At 45.5% G+C, this 20,660-nt stretch overlaps 1 protein-coding gene across 1 annotated transcript in view; it reads left to right on the top strand.

Moving 5' to 3' along the window:
* Positions 1–757: 757 nt before the first annotated feature.
* LPP (LIM domain containing preferred translocation partner in lipoma) overlaps positions 758–20,660 on the top strand; it is a 750,332-nt gene continuing 730,429 nt past the window's right edge. The window contains exon 1 of the mRNA XM_042233292.2: positions 758–3,984. The gene's annotated coding sequence lies outside the window, so the exon portion shown is untranslated. The remainder of the gene's footprint in view (positions 3,985–20,660) is intronic.

Genomic DNA, 20,660 nt, shown 5'->3' with positions numbered 1-20,660 from the left:
ACAATGGGAGGGGGAGTGCCTGGGCACCTCCTCCTTCGCCGCTGCCTCCGCCTCCAGCCGCCGCCGCCGCCGCCGCTGCCCCGGCCGCCTCCTCCCCGAGGTATTGTTGCAAATCCTCCTTCCTTCCCCTCACCCTCCGCCCGCGGGCGCCTCGGGAACCCCCAGCCCTCCCCGGCAAGAGCGCCTCCGGGGTGGCAGGAGAGCCGGGCGCAGGGCACCCAACGCGCGTCCGGCCCGGGCCGCAGGGCCCGCGGTGCGGAAGTGCTGGCCGCGGCGCGAGCACGGGGTGCACGCGTGGGGGAGGGGGACCCCGAGTTTTTTGGGAAGCCTCGACCGGGGGCTGGGCGGGCTTGGAGGCCTTCCCTGCGCGCCCCCTGCCCGGGCTTTTCAGGACTCCCAGGGGGCGGGGCCACACCCAGCAGCTCTGCGCTTTCGCGGAATCACAGTTGTCACTGGGGAAGGGGCCTAGGAACCCAGGCATCAAGCTCCCCCATTTCCCAGCTGGGGCAACTGAGGCCTAGAGAGCTGAGTCTCCCCAAAGTCGCTCACTAGAGGCAGAGCCGTAACTAAAATAAATGGCTCCCGACTCCTGGTTCCTTTTCTCCAAGCAGTTCTCCAGCACTCGCTGTGTGCCGCCCTGTGCTGGGTTATTGGATCCAGAGGCGTTTAGGGCCTAGACTCTGCCCTCAGGAAGCGTTCAGTCAACCAAAGAACCAAACCTGACCCCAGACAGAAGGTGCTAAGTCCAGGGGAAAAGGCGCGGGGCGGGGCTTGGAGACAGGAGTTTGGTCTGGTCCTTCATGAGGGATCCGAGGCTTTTGAAGGATGAAGGGTTTTTCTGAAGTTAGTAACTAGGGACAAGGAATGAGGGCATGAGCCGGAGGGAACTGCAGAGGCAGAGAAGACTCAAGTGTGGAGAGTGGAGATGAAGCTGTAACTGTTACTGTGCTGGGGGCACGGCGTGGGGCAGCGTGGGCACATAAAATGGGATAATCAGTGGACTGTGCTTGAGTGCACTTGGACAGAGGGGTGTCTTTGGGATTTTGGGGTGCTGGGGAAGCTGAAGGATGTTTCTGGCTTCCTTTCCCTTCTCAGTGATCCACTGCCTGCTCACCATGAACACAAAATGCAAAAATTTCGCTTCACCTTTGAACTTCTTTTCTAGTACCAGACTCATTTAACTTTGTATCCAATCCCCTCTATCTTTTCTGTCTCCTACCCCCCTTTCTAAATTCCTTGCTTCCCAATAAACCCCATTTTCACTAAGGTGTTTAGTGACTTAATGGCCTACCTCTTTGAACACAAGAGCATTTTAAGAAAGCCTTTAAGTGGAAAGGGAAAAAGCAGCTAACACCCTCTTCCCTCCAACTCCCCTCCCCTCCTTCCTCACTACCCCTTGCTCTTACAGATAGGGAAATATAAATGAAGGCTCAGAGAAGGTGAGTGCCAGTACTAAAGTCTACAGTAAATTTTGGTAGCTGGTGGGAGGCCAGAACTCTCAGTAGGGTTCTTTGTATCCCATGACCAGCCTTCTTCCTTCAGGGTCTTTGTCTGCACCAGGGTCAGTCAAAAGGTTGCAAGGCAGACTTCCAACCTCAGCACCCAGGCTTTAGAATCTGGAGTATAGATTCTAGGTAAGAAATATGTAATTGGGGTCAGCTGTCTGAACAGTGAGGTTGCGAACCTGGAGCCCTTGGGTCAGGCAGCCACCCAGTGTCGTGCTCCTACATGTGGGTGGGCCTGGACCTGGCTTCGAGGATTGGCAGGAGGAGAAACTTCTATTGAGCTGGTTACTATGATTGGGACTGACAGAGTGGGACCCTTCTTGGCAGGACATATTCCAGTGAACAGTCAGTTCCAGACAGTGGTTGATGGGAGAGGAGGCTTCATTATGAAGGTCCTTAAAAATGCCAGGCATGGATATGACTTGAAGTCATCATTTGAGGGTTTTGAGCAGGCTGGGACATGAGCGAGAAGGGAGGAACTGGCACTGGGTAATCCTCTGCCGCCCATTCCAGTGAGAGAGGCAATAATCTGGCCTAAGAATTATCAATGAGTGTTTGCTCATTTACTCCACAGTTACTACTGCTTACTACATGCCATTGGCAAATGTGAAAATTTTATGGCAGATTCTTTATTTTATTGAGACAGATACCTGTATTTCATCAGAAAAAATATACTTTTTCACATTTTATATCAGTGACATTGGGTTGTCTTATAATCACAGATGTATCATAGTTGAGCAGATCATCGTCCTAAGTTGATAACGGTGTATTTTACCATTGACAGCTTAGAGCTGATAAAATTTGTTAATCATATCCTTTATGAATGTACAGTGCTGTGCACTTTATAAAAGTTTCCCGTCAAATATTCCATTTGAATCTCAAAAATCCCCTGAGAATTGGGCCTGGTGACCCTGTTATCTCAATTTTTTCTCTTGTCTGAGGTCATCCAGTTAATTAGAAATGAACTCAAAATAACAGCCCAGAACTTTGACTCTGGGTGTTAACATGTGACTACCCTGCAGTGGAACTAGCATGGGTTAATTGGGAATAGGAAGAGTCAGATTGAATTTAATTTCAGAACTATTTTGGGGGGTTTTGACCAAGGGCAGAATGTAACTCACAATGACTGGGAGGCTCTGTTAGCCCAGAGATTTAATGCATTAAATAGAAAATGGGCAGGGGGATAGAAGATGCCAGGTAACATAATAAAAACAGAGGATGGAGCACGCTGCTATTTTTACATTGAAAGGAGAGGAGCAATGGGTGAGGCACATGGGTTCTGGAGCCTACCTGCTGTGAAGCAGGAACTGGCTGGCCCTATGAATACAAAGATTAGGAGGACATGGTCAGTCCCTGTTCTGGGGGAGCACCTGTGTGTGTGTTTGTGTGAGTGAGTGTGTGGTACTGTTCTAGGGGTATGTTTTGGTTGCACTGAAGTAGTTCAACCTCAGGGAAGCTACCAGAAGGAGTGGTACCTAAAGAGAGCCTTTAGGGTCTATGGGGTCGCACAGAGTCGGACACGACTGAAGTGACTTAGCAACAGCAGCAGCAGGAGTTGCCTAAGTGGGAAAAAGACAGATAGAGATGAACCTGTTAGGTGTATGCTAACAGATGTAGGGAAGAAGGCCTAAGTTTGAATGGCCAGCAGGAACGGAGTGGTGGGACATGGAGAAATGGGAGGACTTTCAGTTTTTGGTAAGCAGATGTACATTTATCTTGTGGATTGTAGGGGCCATTATGGGGTTCTCTAGAAGTTCTCATGAAAACAAGGCCGTTAAGGGCTCTGGAGGCATCTGTGGGATTAGGTATTGGGATGGTAACCACAGGAAGAAGAGTAACACATTTAGTAACTGGTTGAATGGAGCTGGTGGGCTTCCTGGTGGCTCAGATGGTAAAGAATCTACCTGTAATGCAGGAGACCCAGGTTCGGTCCTTGGGTCAGGAAGATCCCCTGGAGAGGGGAATGGCACACCATTCCAGTATTCTTGCTTGAGAAATTCTGTGGACAGAGAAGCCTGGCAGGCTACAGCCCACGGGATCATGGGATCATAGAGAGTTGGACACGACTGAGCGGCTTTTACTACTACCACTGAGTGGAGCTGAGACTTTGACCCGGGGCAGTATTTAGGACTCCTAGCTCAGCTTGTGCATCGATGGGTGGGGACTTTTCTTGGAATTCAGCATTGGAAGGCTGCACCCAGATGGAAGAAGTGAGTTGGAAGAGGTGAGGAAAAGGTAGGCAGAGTTGTGGTGCATGCACAAAGCTCTTATCTGGGTGGAAATTCACGGTCTTAAAGGCGTGTGTGAAGCAGAGGTGGAAAAGGGAAGAAGAAACGGAAGTGTGATGTGGGAGTCTGTTGTAAATGGCTTAGATGTGTGGAGGAAAACGGTGGTGGCTTCTTAAGGCAAGTCACAGAAATGGGAAAGGACACTGATAAATTGATGAGGACTTCACCTCTCCTGACTTTCTACAAATAGGGTAGGTGGCCGGCCATGGGTTAATGGGATTCATGCTTGGAAACTGGTAAACCACAGAATTGAGGCTAGAAAACACGTGATTTTTGATCTTTCTTAATAATAATATATAAAAATTTTGCCTACTTACTGTGTACTTACATAATTCTCATACTGATTCATCTAAGTAGGTTTTATGATTATCAATCTCATTTTGCAGATGAGTAAGTGAGTGTGGTCAAATAAGATTTGTTGTTGTTTAGTTGCTAAGTCGCGTCTGACTCTTGTGACCCCATGGACTGTAGACCACCAGGCTCCTCTGTCCATAGGGTTTCCCAGGCAAGAATATTGGAGGGAGTTGCCATTTCCTTTTCCAGGGGATCTTCCCAACCCTGGAGAAGTTCAACCTGGAGAGTTCAACCCTGGATTGAACTTGCTTTTTCTGCGTCTCTTGCATTAGCTGATTCTTTACCAGTGAGCCACTAGGGAAGCCGTAAGTGAGGTTACATAACCCCTAAGTGAAATGGCCGAGTTTTGAACCTTTGCCTGATCTACAGCCTCTTCACCACTTTCTTCTTTTTCCACAGAAGGACAAGTGCAAATTGTGGATGAAAAATTAATCAGTCGATCTAAGAAAGGATTGGAAAATTTTATTTGAGCCAAATTTGACGATTATAACTTGAAAGAGCATCTCAGAAAGTTCTGAAAACTGTTTTGCCTGTTAGAAATCCTCTGTCCACGGAATTCTCCAGGCAACAATACTGGAGTGGGTTGCCATTTCCTTCTCCAATTAGAAATCAAGGCTCAGTTTTCTAAGTTTTTTGAGACAGAGGGCTGTACGTCACATGATGTATTATCGACAGTTAATCCAGATCTAAGCATCGTCCTGGTGGGTCATGTGAAACCTTACCAGATCAAGAAGGAATGTTATCTTGTAAGGAGTTGTCTCCTTGGTGCTAGGAGAATGTTGCTCTTTACGGTTGAGCAGGTATTCCTGCCAATGGGGGAGGTCTGGTTGAGGCACAGTGCAGAAGCATGGTGCACATGGAGGGGAGAGAAGGCCAAAGGGCAGAGAAGAATTTCTATGTTTACATTTCTCTTGCCATAAAATATGAATTTTGTTTCACAGAATCACCATCGTCAGGGTTCTTCGTCAGATTTTCACTCAGAACTCACTTTCACGGGCCTCAGTGGGATCATAATCGAGGGTTTCCCTGGGCCAGCAGACTTTTCACTTCTGTGCTGATGTTGCCGCAGCCAGGGAGGAGTAGAGGGTAAAGAGCTGGGATGATGAGCTAAAGATGATGGCAGTGGTGGTGGTGGTAGTGGGTGGGGATCAGGAGGGCTTTTGTTACTCTTTGAGCAGAGGTGGGTATTGTCAGATCTGTGTTTCAGAGAACCTTGGTGGCAGAGTCACAGCAGGTCAGGGCCAGAGATGGGGACACCGCTTAGGAGGCTGCTGAAATGTTCCCGGTCGGGAAATGCCGAGCTTGCATCAGGTCAGCAGAGAGGGAAAAAGTTGTTTGCTGTTGGAATCTTATCAGGGAGCTTAGTTCCTATTCTTGTTCTTCTAATTATTTGCCAGCTTATCAGCCTTGACTGAAACAACTGTGTTATGGACACCAAAGCTTGTAGGCAGCAGAAGTGGCAGGCTGGCACGCAGCTTATGCCTTAGAAGTGAGGACTGGGGTCTTGATGATCAGAGGGACCCTATTCCTCCTTTTGCCAGTGAGGAAACTGAGGCCCCAAGGAAAGGACGGAAGTGCTCAGTCACACCCTTGTCAGCTGAGCTGGAGCTGGGCGTGGCCCTTACTCTCTTTCCTGTCTTCTTTCTTTCAAGGGTGTTTTTGATTCTCTTTTTGCTGAGCCTGGCTGGACACATTCCTTCTCCATTCCACCCCCACCCCACTCCCAGCCCCAGGGGCTTTGCTTGGGAGAATTTGGGAGGGAATATAACTTGGAGATCCTTGTTACTGGGCTTGAACTTTGCTCTTTGCCCTTAGAAAACAAAGTGATTCAGAGAGTTCAGTTTCGGTGTCCTTGTGGTTTGGGGATTTATTTCTTCTTCTGCCAGTTATGCCCGTCACTTGTTTGCAAGAGCTGAGCTTCTGATTCCATGATAACTTCAAGGTTCCTTGTCTGTGACCGTCTGCAGCCCCATTCCTTTTCTAGCTCTGCTTATTTTTGCTTGCCTTAAGGTTTTCAGGTTGCCAGTATTAGATCCCTTACAGGGTAGATCCTGCTCTTTTTCCTTTCTGCCTTAAATCTGTCCATCACAATCCATCTCATAGAACCCATTAGCATTTCACCGCCTTCGGAGCACTTTTTATGTGGTGAATGTGTTTTATGGTTGTTTTTATTACTTAGCTCCCAATTGCCATCCAAGAGATGGGTCGGCAGGATCAATCTTGTCTCCCAGAGCATGGGCAAAAGTTCAGTGGTGCAGAACCTCTGGTGGGATGCTTAAGTGGTAGTGTGAGAATCAGATCCCCAGCTAAAGCTCCTGTCCTGCTCCTTACTTCACTTTTGCTGGTGAGCAGGAGATAATTGATGTGAAAGTCCTGAGCAAGGCGTATGCTCAGGTGAGAAACTGTTATTATTTCATAATGCACTAATTAGGAACAGTAGCTGCCGAGTCGGTGCCTTCGGAAGGCAACTGAGAATCTGGTTGGAGGCCCCAGAGGGGTCTGAGAGTCTGGGCTTCAGATGCTATCATTTCAGCAGTACCATCACCAACTTGGTTTTAGTGGTAGGAAAACCAAGACCTATGTTTGAGCCACCCATTAGCCCTGTGATCTTAAGCAAGTTCCAGAACATCCCTGAGCCTCAGTTACCTTTGATTATAGATCGTATGATCTACCCCAGTGCTAAACGGTTGTGTAGTGTGTAATGTGACTGAAGTGCGCGCATGGTCAGTCACTCAGTCGTGAACAGCTCTTCTGATCCCCTTGACTGTACCAGGCTCCTCTGTCCATGGAACTTTTCAGGCAAGAATTCTGGAGTGGGTTGCCGTTTTATACTCCAGGGGATCTGCCCAACCCAGGGATCGAGCCCAAGTCTCTTCTGTCTCCTGCACTGGTAGGTGGATTCTTGATACATGTGGCTAATTTTTGGTGCCCAGTGAAGTGTCTAGTCCACAGGAATGGCACCTTGTCCTCCTAGAACAGACTATGGGATTTAGACTTGGGAGGCTGCAAGTTCAAGTCTTAGCTGTGCTACTTAATGGAGGGTGCTCCCTGGGGAAGTGACAGGTGATTCGGTGTACTGACTTACTCAGTTTTAGACATCTTGTTCATGAGGGTACCACTGTTGACAAATGTCAGGTTGCAAAGTGAGGTGAGTGCCACAGACATTCACAGGCACTTCCAGGCTGCACAGAGAGATGGTTTGTCACCAGTGAATGGTTGTCTAGTGTTTCTTCTTCTCCATTGTGACCACCCCAGCCTCTCTTGGTTTTTAAATTTATTTTTATTTAATTTTTTTTATTTGAGAAAAATCAGGGGCTTTCCTGATGGCTCATCAGGTAAAGAACCCTCCTGCAATGCAGGAGACTCAGAAGACTCCAATCGGATTCCTGGATCGGGAAGATTCTCTGACGAAGGAAATGGCAACCGGCTGCAGTATTCTTGCCTGGGAAATCCCGTGGACAGAGGAGCCTGGTGGGCTACAGTCCAAAGGATCACAAAGACACAACTGAGCACGCATGAGTATCATGAGCTGATATCTATTGGTTTGTGGAAGGGGATCACTTAGGAGCTCTTAGTGGGGCAGGTCCACTTTGTCTTCACCATCACAGACTTCTGGCAGCTCGGGATGGTGGTCTCTCTGCAAATCTGGGCAGTACTTCTTCTTTCGGATCACGTCCCAGATGCTGCTGAGGATGACCCAGGCGTTCTCCTTGATGGTGGTCCATGCATAGGTGGTCTGCTTTCCGGGGCCGTATCTTGTTTCATCGCTGCCGCGACCCCTTGGCCGTCTGCTGCCGGCTTCACATCCCCAGTCTTTTGGTTAAAAGAGTCCGTTACCGTGGAAGCAGTTGCGGGCCTATAGGTTCCTGGGTTTGGCGCTATGCGTCCATGTTCCTCTCCAGGGCGAAGCTGGAACATGACCAGCCTCCTGACCAACCATTGCATATGTGCGGCAGCTCCTCTTGTTGTGAAGATGGAGACCGAGGCCCCGCCGGGGTCCGGGCCTCTGTTGGGTTTGGTTTGTGCCCTGCTCCTCCTGCAGTCCTTGCTCTTGTCCGTCTTCTCATCAAAGCCCCCTGTAGTTCACAGGGAACGCTGGTACTCAGGGGCTGTTTCAGACACTTGTGTGGGAACCTTTCATGGGGCAGGGAAGCACGGGGCGCACGACAGGGCAGGGTTGTTTCACTCAGGTTCACCTGAATCCAGAAGTTCGCTTTGGCCTCCTTCCATCCCCACTGTGAGCAGTTTTCCCGACGTAGCCATAGTCAGCATTCCTTAGTCACTCAGGCCATCAACCAGCAGCTCTGTCGCCGTGGTGCAGAGAGCTCCAGGAGCTAGAGGTGCCTACCCCATTCAGAGATGGTTGCGGGCATGTGTCCTGCCAGTTCCTTGGCATTTTGGGGAGCCTGTTTTGTTGTTTGTTTGTTTTAACATATTTATTTGGCTGCACTGGTTCTTCCTTTTGGCAGGTAGGACCTTTGATCTTCATCACAGCATGTGGAATCGTTTAGTTTTGACATGCAGACTCTTACTTGCAGCACGTGGGATCTAGTTCCCTGACCAGGGATCTAACCTGGGTACCCTGCATTGGGAATGCTGACTCTTAGCCACTGGACCACCAAGGAAGTTCCTAGGAGACCACTTGTTGAACTCTAAGGGAATCCTGCTCTTAATGTTAGTCCCAGTTTCCTGTCTGTAAAAAAGGACTGTAGCAACAGTGCTTGCTTCAGAGGTAGAGGGACCATACTTTCTGGTTTTCCCAGGACATCCCTGGTATGCCTGTATCCTGGTGTAGTAGTAAGAGTATTTCGCTCTCAGAGGTGTTCTGATTGAAGGTTACCCTACTTGTTAGTACTGAGTAGGGTTGTGTAGGTAGTATGTATAAGGGTAGGCCTAAAGTAAAATGCCAAGAAATGTTTTTGTCAGAAGAGATGCTATGTAGTCAAGTAATGTTTGTTCAGTGAACTAGTTTTATAAAGGTTAAGTTTGAGGATATTTGAAGGGAAAGTCTAGCTTGTAGGCAGTTAGACTTTATTAAGGTTGATAAAAATGTGCTAATATCTGTTTTGAATATAAGGAAGTGCCAGGAGAGTGGTATGGATGGACTACTGCAGGTCTCTGGAAGGTGTGCAGCAGTTTGTTGGAGGGGCTGGGTCTTGAAGTAAACATTGAGGGACAGAAAGGCTTCGTCCAAGATTCCATGGGGCCGCTAAAATTGCTCTGGCTACTTATAGTTAAGAAATAAGATCGAATCTTTGCCCAAGTGTGTGTTTTATTTTTTATTTTTGGCCATGTAACTCCAGGGATCTTAGTTCCCTGATCATGAATTGAACCCAGAGCCCCTGCAGTAGAAGCTTGAAGTCCTAACCATGGAATCTCCAGAGAATTCCCCATATATGTATTTTAGCTGGGTTTTTTAATCTATTATTTTCCATCCAGTAGCCCACCTTCATGAAGATCTGTAGCTGTAAGCGTGAAAGCCTAGTGCGGTACCAAGTCCTGTGCCAAGAGGTCACCAGAGTAACCTATACTTATTCTTCTAATGAATTTCCAGAGAAAATGCTTCTTGTTTAATTCTCAGGAAGAAAACAAAAACATGAAAGACAGTTGGCACCTGGAGCTTCTGTTTTGTTTGGTATGAAAACCAGTCCTTTTCAGGAACTGGAGGAGGGAGTTGCTACCCCCAAGGGCAGGGTGTGCCCTGACTCGTGGGAAAGGCAAACTGTGCCGTGACCTGGAGGGTAAGGAGACCTGTTCTTAGAACGAGGTGAAAGTGAGGTCAGTTTGCCTGTATTCTGGTGGTTTCCAAACTGGATTTCTCTTCTTGGCTGCAGTAATTTCCCTTGGAGACTAGGAAGGTGCCAGTAATGACAGCTGGATGGGACCCTCAAGACCCCTCTGTCTATTGGTTTGATGCATTTGTGTGTTCATTCATTCCACACCAGATGTCAGGTGTACCTGTGAATGAATGAGTGAAACTCTGGTCTGGAATAAGGGGATGGAAACATGAATGCTGTGCCATCCTTGTCTCCAGAAGTGAAGAGAGGACGTAAACGTATCTGCAGAAAATATCTGGTGGCTCTAACTGAGCGGTGACTAATTCTAGGGACTCCAGGAAACTTCACAGATAAAAAGTGTTATTTGATGGAGCCTTCAAGGATGAATGGGGATTTGTCTAGTGAGACAGAGGAGGAGAGGATCATCGAGCAAGAGAAATAACATGAGTAGGTGAGAAAGTGCATGTGCTATACTGTGGGCTAAGTTGCTTCAGTGGTGTCTGACTCTTTGTGACCCCATGGCCTGTGGCCCACCAGGTTCCTCTGTTCATGAGAGTCTCCGGGCAAGAATACTGAAGTGGGTTGTCATGCCCTCCTGTTGGGGATCTTCCTGACCCAAGGACTGAACTCATGTCTCTTATGTCTCCTGCATTGGCAAGCTGGTTCTTTACCACTAGTGCCACGTGGGAGGCCAAAGTGCATGGCACTTGGAAATTGGAAATTCCAAATCCTTAGAAATTGGATTCACTGGGGATGGGCTGCAGAGTAGAAAGGCCATGGAGATGAGGGTGCAGGGATGGGCTTAGGTTGAGAAAGGTCTTGATTGCTGACTGAGGACTTAAGACTGTACTATGAAAGGAGAATCACCTAGCGAAAGAAGGTGATTAGGTCTGTGTTTTAGGAAAGTGATGGGTTATGGATGGTTCAAGGGGGTGTTTAAAGGGGACTTCCTTGGTAGCTCAGACGGTAAAGAATCCACCTGCAGTGCAGACGATCCAGGGTCGATCCCTTGGTCAGGAAGAACCCCCAGAGGAGGAAATGGCAACCCACTCCAGTATCCTTGCTAGGAGAATCCCATGGACAGAGGAGCCTGGCAGGCTACAGTCCAGGGGGTCACAAAGAGTTGGACTTGACTGAGTGACTAACACTTTCACTTTCACTTTCAAAAGTGGTGGTAGTGGAGATGGTGAGATCTGTGGTCATGGTCTAGTCCCAAGATACGAGTTGAAAAGGAGTTGAGACAGTGGATATGAGGGACAGTTCACCGGTGGAAATAGACGTCATCCAAACGCCTCACTTAAACAAGAGGAACCCCAGGTCCTGAGCGGATAACACATAAAGAGTCCACAGCCCTGGTTCCATGATAACCCCCTAAGTAATCCATCCTCTGCCTAGTGTCTTTAGAAGGGTGACAGATGCTTAGTGGCTGAGATCACCATTTGTCAAGAGGAGAATCTCTGTCACTTTTTAATTCCATGAAATCTTTTTTTTTATTGTTTGTTTATTTGGTTGCACCAGTCTTAGTTGCGGTATGTGAACTCCTAGTTGTGGCATGTGGGATCTAATTTCCTGACCAGGGATCAGATCTGGGCCCCCTGCACTGGGGAGCTTGGAGTCTTTGCCACTGGACTACCAGGGAAGTCCTGGAACCTCTTAATTTTGAAAGAAATCGTCTCCTTCTAGAGTTACTGACTCTTTGATCACTGGAGATACTCAAGCAGTGACTGATTGGGATGTTACAGTGGAAATCAGGCACTGGTTGAAGACTTGGTGTGGAATATCTTCAGCTAGTTAGTGGTAGTCACTCAGTCCTGTCCGACTCTTTGTGACCCCATGGACTGTAGCCTTCTAGGCTCGTCTGCCCATGGGATTTTCCAGGTAAGAATACTGGAGTGGGTTGCCAGGGTTCGAACTTGGGTTTCGCACATTGCAGTCAGATTCTTTACTGTCTGAGCCACCAGGGAAGTCCCTTTGAGGTCTGTTAGCTCTGACTTTTTCTTTGAAGCCCTTCCTTCTTCCCAGCTTCCCTCCTTTTCTTTCTTCCCTTCTTGTAAAAGATACTTAACAATCTTACCTGACTTACCTCTGTCCATTTGGCTCCTCAGGATCATTTTAGCCAAATTGGACAAAAGGCAGAGACAGTTAAAAATGGATGATTAGGGATTTCACTGGTGGTACAAGGGATAAGAATTCACCTGCTAAATGCAGAGGACATGGATTCGATTCTCGGTCCTGGAAGCTTTCACAAGCTGCAGAGCAACTAAGCCCGTGCGCTAAAACTACCGAGCCCGAGCTATAAAGGCTGTGAGCCACAACCATGGAAGCGTGTGTGCCTGAAGTCTGTGCTCTGCAGCAAGAGAAGACACTGCAATGGGAAGTTGTGTACTGCAGAGAGGAGTAACCTCCGCTTGCCACAACTGGAGAAAGCCTTGAGCAACAAGGAAGACTCAGTGCAACCACAAATAAAATGAATAAATTAATAAAAATTGCTAAGATAGTAGATCTTAAACATTCTTACCACAAGAAAAAAAATTGTAATACTGTATATTAACTAGACATATTATGGTGAGCATTAAAAAGAAAAAAATGGTGATTAGGCACTAAGAATGGTGGGCAGAGTAGCAAGGGTAGTAACCATTTGGGTGCCAGTAAGTTAATACGCGCCAGGCCTGGGGAAGTGGCCTAAGCCAGCCTGCGTGATCCTGATCAAAATGAAATCCACCATACAGTTAATGATGCCAGTTGTCGTTTTTATAGTTGCTGTTGTTGAGCCAGTAAGTCATGTCCAACTCTTTTGTGACCCGATGGACTGTAGCCCACCAGGCTCCTCTGTCCATGAAATTTCTTAGGCAAGAATACTAGAGTGGGTTGCCATTTCCTTCTTCAGGGATCTTCCTGACCCAGGGATCGAACTCGAGTCTTTTGCATTGGCAGGCGAATTCTTTACCACTGAACCACCTGAGTGCTTTACAGTTTATGATGTGTTTTCCTACAAATTATAGGTAAATCTTTCCCATAGTCCTGTAAGTAGTTACTGTTATTGTTCAAGTTTTACTGATCAAGAATGTGAGGCTTCTTAATTAAATGACTTGCTCAGGACCAAAATGAGCTGGATATTGAATCTTGACTTCAGCTTTAGTTTTCTGTTTGCACAATTTCAGATTCTTCCTGTCCCCGGCCTGTGCAGATCCCTAGGACAGACTCTAGCTTTTATTCCTATTGATATCCTTAAATCTGTTGTGGATCCTGATATGTGGTAAGGATTTAATAAATGTTTGTTGAATGAACATGTGAATGAATAATATAAATGAAGTAATAAATGACAACTTGAATTCTAAGAATATCTTTAGTAGCAATAAAAATCTAATTGAGCTCCCCTAAACACTAATTTGTTATCAAAAGACAATGAGAAAGAACTCATTTAGAATACATTTACTCAAATTCATTAAGGAAAAAAAAAGGGCCAAAAAAACCCCTCACCAAATTCTTACCTGAATACCTCTGTCAGATCTCTTAGGGACCTATAGCTCTGATCTTGACCCCCTGAAAGGGCCTGTCTACTTTTCTGTATGTATACGGTGTTTCCTTCCACTTAATATTATTCTAAGAAATGCTCTTCCTTCCTTCCTGTTCTTTATCTTTTATATAACTCCAGACCTGTGTGGGCACAGGGCTACTGTGGTGGCTCAGCAGTAAAAAATCCACCTACAGTGCAGGGGCTGTGGGTTTGATCCCTGGTTAGGGAAGATTCCCTGAGAAAGAAATGACAAGCTACTCCATTATTCTTTCCTGGAGAATTCCATGGACGGAGGAGCCTGGTAGGCTATAGTCTGTGGGGATGCAAAAGAATTGGACGCGACTTAGGAGCTAAATAGCAGTATGTAAGTGGTATATAAGTGATATGTGGGCATCAGGATAGTTTTCAAATTTTAAAATAATACAATTCAGTAACTTAAAACATGCAGTGTAAACATCAGTGGATAACTTTTACTTCTAAATTATTTCCTGAAGACAGTGATCTCATTGGCACTTCCACTTCCCCTTAAACTGGTTACTATCTTGTCTCCTGTATTATGTGGTTATGTGACTATGTATCTTATCTCCTCAGGGATGTAGGAGAAAATGTAAGTGTGGCTGGGGAGTCAGACAGGTTTGGATTCAGATTATGGCACTGCCTCTTGTCATATAATCTAGTACTGGTTACTTAGCCTTTCTGAACCTCCAAGTGCTTATCTGCAACAGGGAATAATAGTTCCTTCCATGTAATGTGACTGTGGAAGGGATTCTGTGGTCAGTGTTGGAAGGCACCGAAGCCTGCCGTGTGGTCTGCTGAAAAACACCCTGTCCTCTGCTCTCTGTTCCCCGCCAGATGATGACAGCCAAGATCTTTCTCTTGTATTTCCCCATAGAGTACAGCCCGTAGCAAGTAGACCTTAAATACATGTTTATCAGCTTGCTAAAGAACTTTTAAGTTCTTTCAAAAAAGAATTATAGGCACAACTACTGAATAGTTCTATTACTTTTCATACAACTTGCCATTCAACCTCTAGAAAGACTGAACAAGTTTAAAGGGTCATTAACAGTGGATGAATCTACTGGTTTCTTAGTGTCTTCCCTAGAATTTAATTTTATAACTTGCATTTGTCTGCTAAATTAATAAGAAATCATATTTTGTTATTGTTGCAATTTGTCTTCCTTTAATCACTGAGAATAATTTCCTAAGAGGTGGTTTAGAGTTTATATGTCCTCTTGTGTGAATTGTCAAATGGCAATACTTAAAAATGATCTGGGCTGGAGAAGCTCCATATGAAAGGGCTAAAAATGTTTAGTGTCTTGAGTTACCTAAACGTGAGCACCTACTGTGTGGCAGGCACTCTTCCAGGGGCTATGGCTACCACAGAGAAAAAAAATAAGTGAACAAAGTCAGTAGCCTCCACTCCAACCTCTTCAGGTAATGTAGGTAGGTGGTGGCTGAGATCTAGAAAAAAAAATTACTGAAGTCATTCAGCTTGTTCAGTAGCAGAACCAGCTGTTTATTTGAACTATAATTGTAATTTCATATGTTTTGTATTGGTAGCCTTTTAAGCTATGGAAACATCCTGGAGATTGCAAAATTGTGATATTTAGACAACACCTGCAAATTGTATCTATACTGAGAAAGCAGAGTCCTGGTTTTCACTTGAGAAAATATGATCACCCAGTTCTTCAGTCTGGAGAAGGCAATGACAACCCACTCCAGTACTTTTGCCTGGAGAATCCCATGGACAGAGGAGCCTGGTAGGCTATAGTCCATGGGGTCACGAAGAGTTGGACATGACTGAGTGATTTCACTTTCACTTTTCACTTCCATGCATTGGAGAAGGAAATGGCAACCCACTCCAGTGTTCTTGCCTGGAGAATCCCAGGGACAGGGGAGCCTGGTGGGCTGCCGTCTGTGGGGTCGCACAGAGTCGGACACGACTGATGCGACTTAGCAGCAGCAGCAGCAGCAGCAGCAGCAGTTCTTCAGTCTCATATTTAACATCTTCCTACAGCCCTTTACCTCTTATATTTACATGCATTCTTAAATGAATAAACTTGTTTTTAAAATAGGGATAGAAGATAAACTTACCCCATCTAAGCTGTTTAGGCCAACTGTGAACCTTTCTGGACATGTTTGTGGTAAATGAGAAGAGGTGACATATTTCTCTATTGAATAAAATAGTCAATTTAGTTTTAATAAGGCAGTTATCATCAGGTAATAAAAATTCAACTAACTTGCCATAACTATCTTGTTTAAAGTCAATTAAGAGCCTCATATTCCTCACTTACTGGGTAAAATTTAAAAGAACTTCAGTTAAGCATTTATTGCTTATTTAATTCAAAATTAAGTTAATCACCACAGTTGGTAACAACCACTGAGTATTTAATTAACATTCAGCAAACTATCTTATTAAGTCTAAATTAGATACAGACAGGTCTTGTTTATCCCCATCAGTTTGCAAACACCATTTCCCTAGCTCTCACCCCAAAGGGCCTTTGGTTTTCCCATGGCTTTCTTCTGACTTGTCATCTTCATTTTCACCTGCTTGACACCCAACTTGGGTGGAGGAGGAGGAAAAGAGGTAGGAGTCTATTGTGTTATGGGAATTTCTGGCTTGGGGCACAGCTGAGAAATTTTTCTGTTCCATTCCATTCTTCAAGAATTGTTGAACACATTCTCTGTGTAAGACATTCTTTTGAACACTTGGGAAGATATGGAGGAGGTCATGTTGACATATTTGGTTTTATGTTCTCATCTTAGAAATGAGATGATGGGATTTAGTACCTTCATTTAGCGTGTATTTTTTGGCCTACAGCTTGCAAGGCACTCTGCAGGGTGTCAGAGATACCATAATGATTTGGACAAGGTCCTTGCTGTTAAGGAAGACACGTAGTCTAGTTTGAGAGGAGCGGTAGTGGAAATATTGGATAAGATGCTGCTGTAGAAGCACTGAGGTCCCTTAGTGTTCTGTGAGGAAGGATCCTGTAGCTAAGAAAGTTTGGAAAAGTCCAGAAAAGTTAAGCAGAATTAAATGGGTATCTTTACTGTGGGACTTTTCTGAGTCTTTAGGAAACTAATGTGCATTGTAACCTTCCAAGAGGTTTGTTCTCAAAGTCTTAGATATAGATTCTCTATATCACCAACCTTTTTTGCCCTCTCAGAATGTTTCTTGGTCTTAGTCTTTCAGTGTGCTTTGGGAAAAACCACTGTGAGCCCTGGATCCTGTCTCTTGGCGTCTCAGCCTAGCAGATAGACACCCTGGTAACCCATACAGGGTTGGAAGTTCTAATTTGTAAGAAAGATGTACAGGAAAAGTGGGTGATTTCAGACTTTTGGTGGGGTTGAAGGTGTGAAATTCAAAGCAGACTTTCCTGGTAGAGAGCTGGACTTGTGAGAGAGACACAGTTTGTATCAGTGGAGAGGCCCGGAGGACTGCCAAAGAGTCTTCAGGAACAGAACCGTGAAATTCTGACACAGCTGATTTAATCACGACATCCCAGCACATGGATCCAACTTAGACCAGTTTTGTTAAATAACCTAAATCTGGAGAGGTAAGAGGCGGCAGCCTTTGTGGTGCAGAATGCTCTGCTTTAGGCCTTGTTTCAGTTGAGCGACTGCCCGTCTGCAGGAGGGGTCCCTTCTGTGAGGCATCCTGATGCCGTGTCTGGGGCAGAATCTTTGTCCCGTGAAGAGTGAGTCTCGGCCCCCTCCATCTGGCAGGTCCAGTTTCCATTTGCTTCATTGCACCCCGCTTTCTCCACCTTTCCTTTCTCCTTAGCATCCCGTCTTCTGATGAGTCACCTTGTCTGCATTTCTCATTCTTATCCATCTGTAGCATCCTCTCCCTCTGAGGCAAGTACCCTTTATGTTCTTCCTGACAAGTACTTTACTTCACTGAAAATAGTGCTACCAATTTTCTCCTCTCCAGGAGCAACCAGCAGATGGAACCTGCTGGATGGAATGGAGGATACGCTACAGATCTGGTCCTCCATACTGGGGAGATTTGCCCGCAGGCTGGGTTCCTTCAGTCCCTACCTTGTTAACCACATCTGTATGGAAGGCGGCATAGGCACAGGAATGGGAGCTCAAGGTTGTGTTTCTGGGCATGAGTTTTCCCCAGTGCGAGCCTCAGTTTACCCATCTGTGAAATGCTCAGGTAGGCTAGGTCTCTTCTTCCAGTCCTTTCAAATAAACAAGTCGAGTGTTAGCATTTGATCCAGTGAAGTCAACATTGACTGGAGTCGATCTGGACCATTTGATGAGACATGTATCTTCAAGCCTGGCCATGTGAGGATATGGGCAGTGGGCAGAGTTCCCGGTGCACACAATAGCAGGTGTGGTTCTCCTACGTGCAGCCTTCTACTGGACTCATTTTCCTTATATTGCCTCTTACTTTTTAGTTGTATTTCCTCCTCCTCTGCCATCCAGGGTTATCTATTCTTTGCCGACACACTTCCTGCTGTAAATGCTCCTCTTCTATTGCCCAGCCAGATAGCTTCCTGTCTCCTTTTTCCCTCTTGGTTCTGCCCATGAAGGGTGTCCGCTCTGGAACTTTCTAAAGACAGATGGCTACCATGGTGGGGCACATCGGGGAATGGCAGTCCTGGCCAGCTGCAGATCCTTCCAGGAGACTGTTCTTCAGAACCATTTCTTTATTGGATAAATATTCTTCAATGAATGAGACCAAGTCTTGCCCTGGGGGAGCCTACAGTGGAACTGAGAAGCTTTTTGACTTCTTGACACCTGGGGGTAACCACAGCCAGTGAGGAACATCATTCATTGCAGAGGAAGGATTTTTGCCTTCTAGAATTGGGCAGTGCACTGTTAGGGTCTCGGCATGAATTCTTAAGCATCTAGGAAAACTAATCACTTGGAAAGCTGAAGCTTGTTTTACAGACCTTGAAAAGGCAGCTTGCATGTTTCATTTCACCACCTACCTGGACAGACATTTTAGGGATGAAAATGTCAGCAGGCAGCTTGGCAAGTGGCACACCAGAGACCATAACATTGGCTGGTGGTGCCTACTATCAAGGTTGACGTGTCAGCACACATAAGACACTGCATAGACCCAGCGACGTCATTGACATGTGAAGTTGCCATTGGAAATGGCAGTCAAGTTTGGTTCTGCTCCAGGAAAGACTTTTCCAAAGTGAGGAATTTACCTTGTGAATCCTTTGACTTCTTCTTTGTATTAAACAGTTCTCATCTCTTGGTCTTTGTGATTAGTTGCTTGGATTTCTCTGGTTATATAGGCCTACCTGAAAAATACAGAAGCATTTTGAAAGCTTTGATCTATATAACATTTGAAAGCATGGGTTTTGGAGCTAGACTGTGTCCTGGCTCCACCATTATTAACTTGACTTAAATACCCAGTCTCTAGACTTTTTTGTCACCTCATCCTCAGAATGGGGAGAAGAAAATTACCTGTCTTCTTGTTGTGAGGATTAAATGAACTATGTGAAACGCTTAGAACAGAGCCTGACACATGGCAAGTAACCATTAAATATTATCTGCTGTTATATGTGTTATAAAGTTAGATAATTGTGGTTTGGAGAAGATGTTACAGGTGAGTTAGGTTTTGTGTCTTCTCTGTTTTTAATTTTGTTTGTCTTTCTAAATAAACTTTTCGTTTTGGAATAGTTTCAGCTTTATAGAATAGTTGTAAAAATTGCACAGAGAATTTCCATCTATCCTTCACTCAGTTTCTCTCATTTTTGACATCTTATATTAGCATACTGTGTGTGTGCTCAGTCGTGTCCGACTCTTTAAGACCCCATGGACTGCAGCCCGCCAGGCTCCTCAGTCCACGGGATTCTCCAGGCAACAATACTGGAGCGGGTTGCCTTGCCCTCCTCCAGGGGATGTTCCCCCACCCAGGGATTGAACCCATGTCTCCTGCTTTGGCAGGCAGATTCTTATCACTGTGCCACCACATTAGCGTAGTACATTTGTCAAAACTCAGAAACGGACGTTGGTACATGACTGTTAATGAAACTGGACTCTATTTAGATTTCACCAGTTTTTCCATTCATGTCTTTTTTCTTTTTTGCAGGATACACCAGAGGGTACCACATTACACTTAGTTGATATTTCGCTACCTTAGAGTGGTTTTACTAGTTTTTTTTTAATAGTTAAGGAGGAATTCTTTACACAAAAGCCTATTATGACATGTAATGCTGAACCAATAAACTGGAACAGCTCTGGTTGAAATGGTGCAGGACGGGACTGACTTTCTTGTACTTCCCTACTTTTTCTATTTGAATAGGCTCTGGTAAAGTAAGGCTAAAATGTCACCATAATACAGTCTCTTCGTTTCCAGGGAAGAGACTGAGGCCCCAGAATGGGGAGTGATGATCCTAGGTGAAGCTGGAAGCCCAGTGAGGGTCAAAAAAAGGATTATGGAAATACCCCAATCTTGTCCCTGTTGTTTAATGAATGAGTGAACAATAGTTAGGGACTCTGGAAGATCTGGGTTTGGATCCAGGCTCTTCCACCATATGCCTCAGTTTTCTTATCTGTAAAGTGGGTTCAGTGGTCAATGATACCTCAAACAGTGATTGATACTCACAAAGTACTACCATTTACCTTATGAAAGTTAAGTAAGCGAAGATGCTTACTTTTAGCATAGCCTGAAACATTGTAGATTCTCAATGTATATTTCAAAAAAAAAAAAAAGAAAAGAAGCCTTGAAAATGAGAAAACTTTACCCTTAGAACTAATTTTAAGAAGGCGGGGACAAATTGATGTGAAACAAAAACCAGTCATTCATAAGGAAATCTGCGATACTCAGAAATGGAACCAGCGTTTGACTTTCTGATAAGCAGGATATACTGTCTGTTTTTATTCTTGGAGGTTTTTATCATACAATACTACATTATGTTGCAGTCTGACTTTCACACAAATTGGATCCCAAAACCTCTTACAGGAATTAAAAATACAAACTCGTGGGCAGTATGTGTTTTATAAATTACAGAAAACAGTAGTGTAACGACATGGCATAGTGAGTACAGTGAAGCCTGCGGCAGGCACTGGCACCCAGGAGGAAGATAAGGGTGTGGTAGCTGAGACGGCATGGGAGGCAGGAAGCGGGAGGAGGTGAGGAGGTGTCCGGCATCGCACTCAGTGTTGGGAGAGATGGAGGGAGGCCACCTCCAGCAGGGAGGCTCAGTGGAAAAGCTGAGGGTAGTCAAGGCAGAATCCTGGAGAAATCAAC

This window comes from Ovis aries, chromosome 1, assembly GCF_016772045.2.
Source record: "Ovis aries strain OAR_USU_Benz2616 breed Rambouillet chromosome 1, ARS-UI_Ramb_v3.0, whole genome shotgun sequence".
Taxonomy (NCBI): Eukaryota; Metazoa; Chordata; class Mammalia; order Artiodactyla; family Bovidae; genus Ovis; species Ovis aries.
This window is presented reverse-complemented; position numbering and strand designations above follow the sequence as displayed.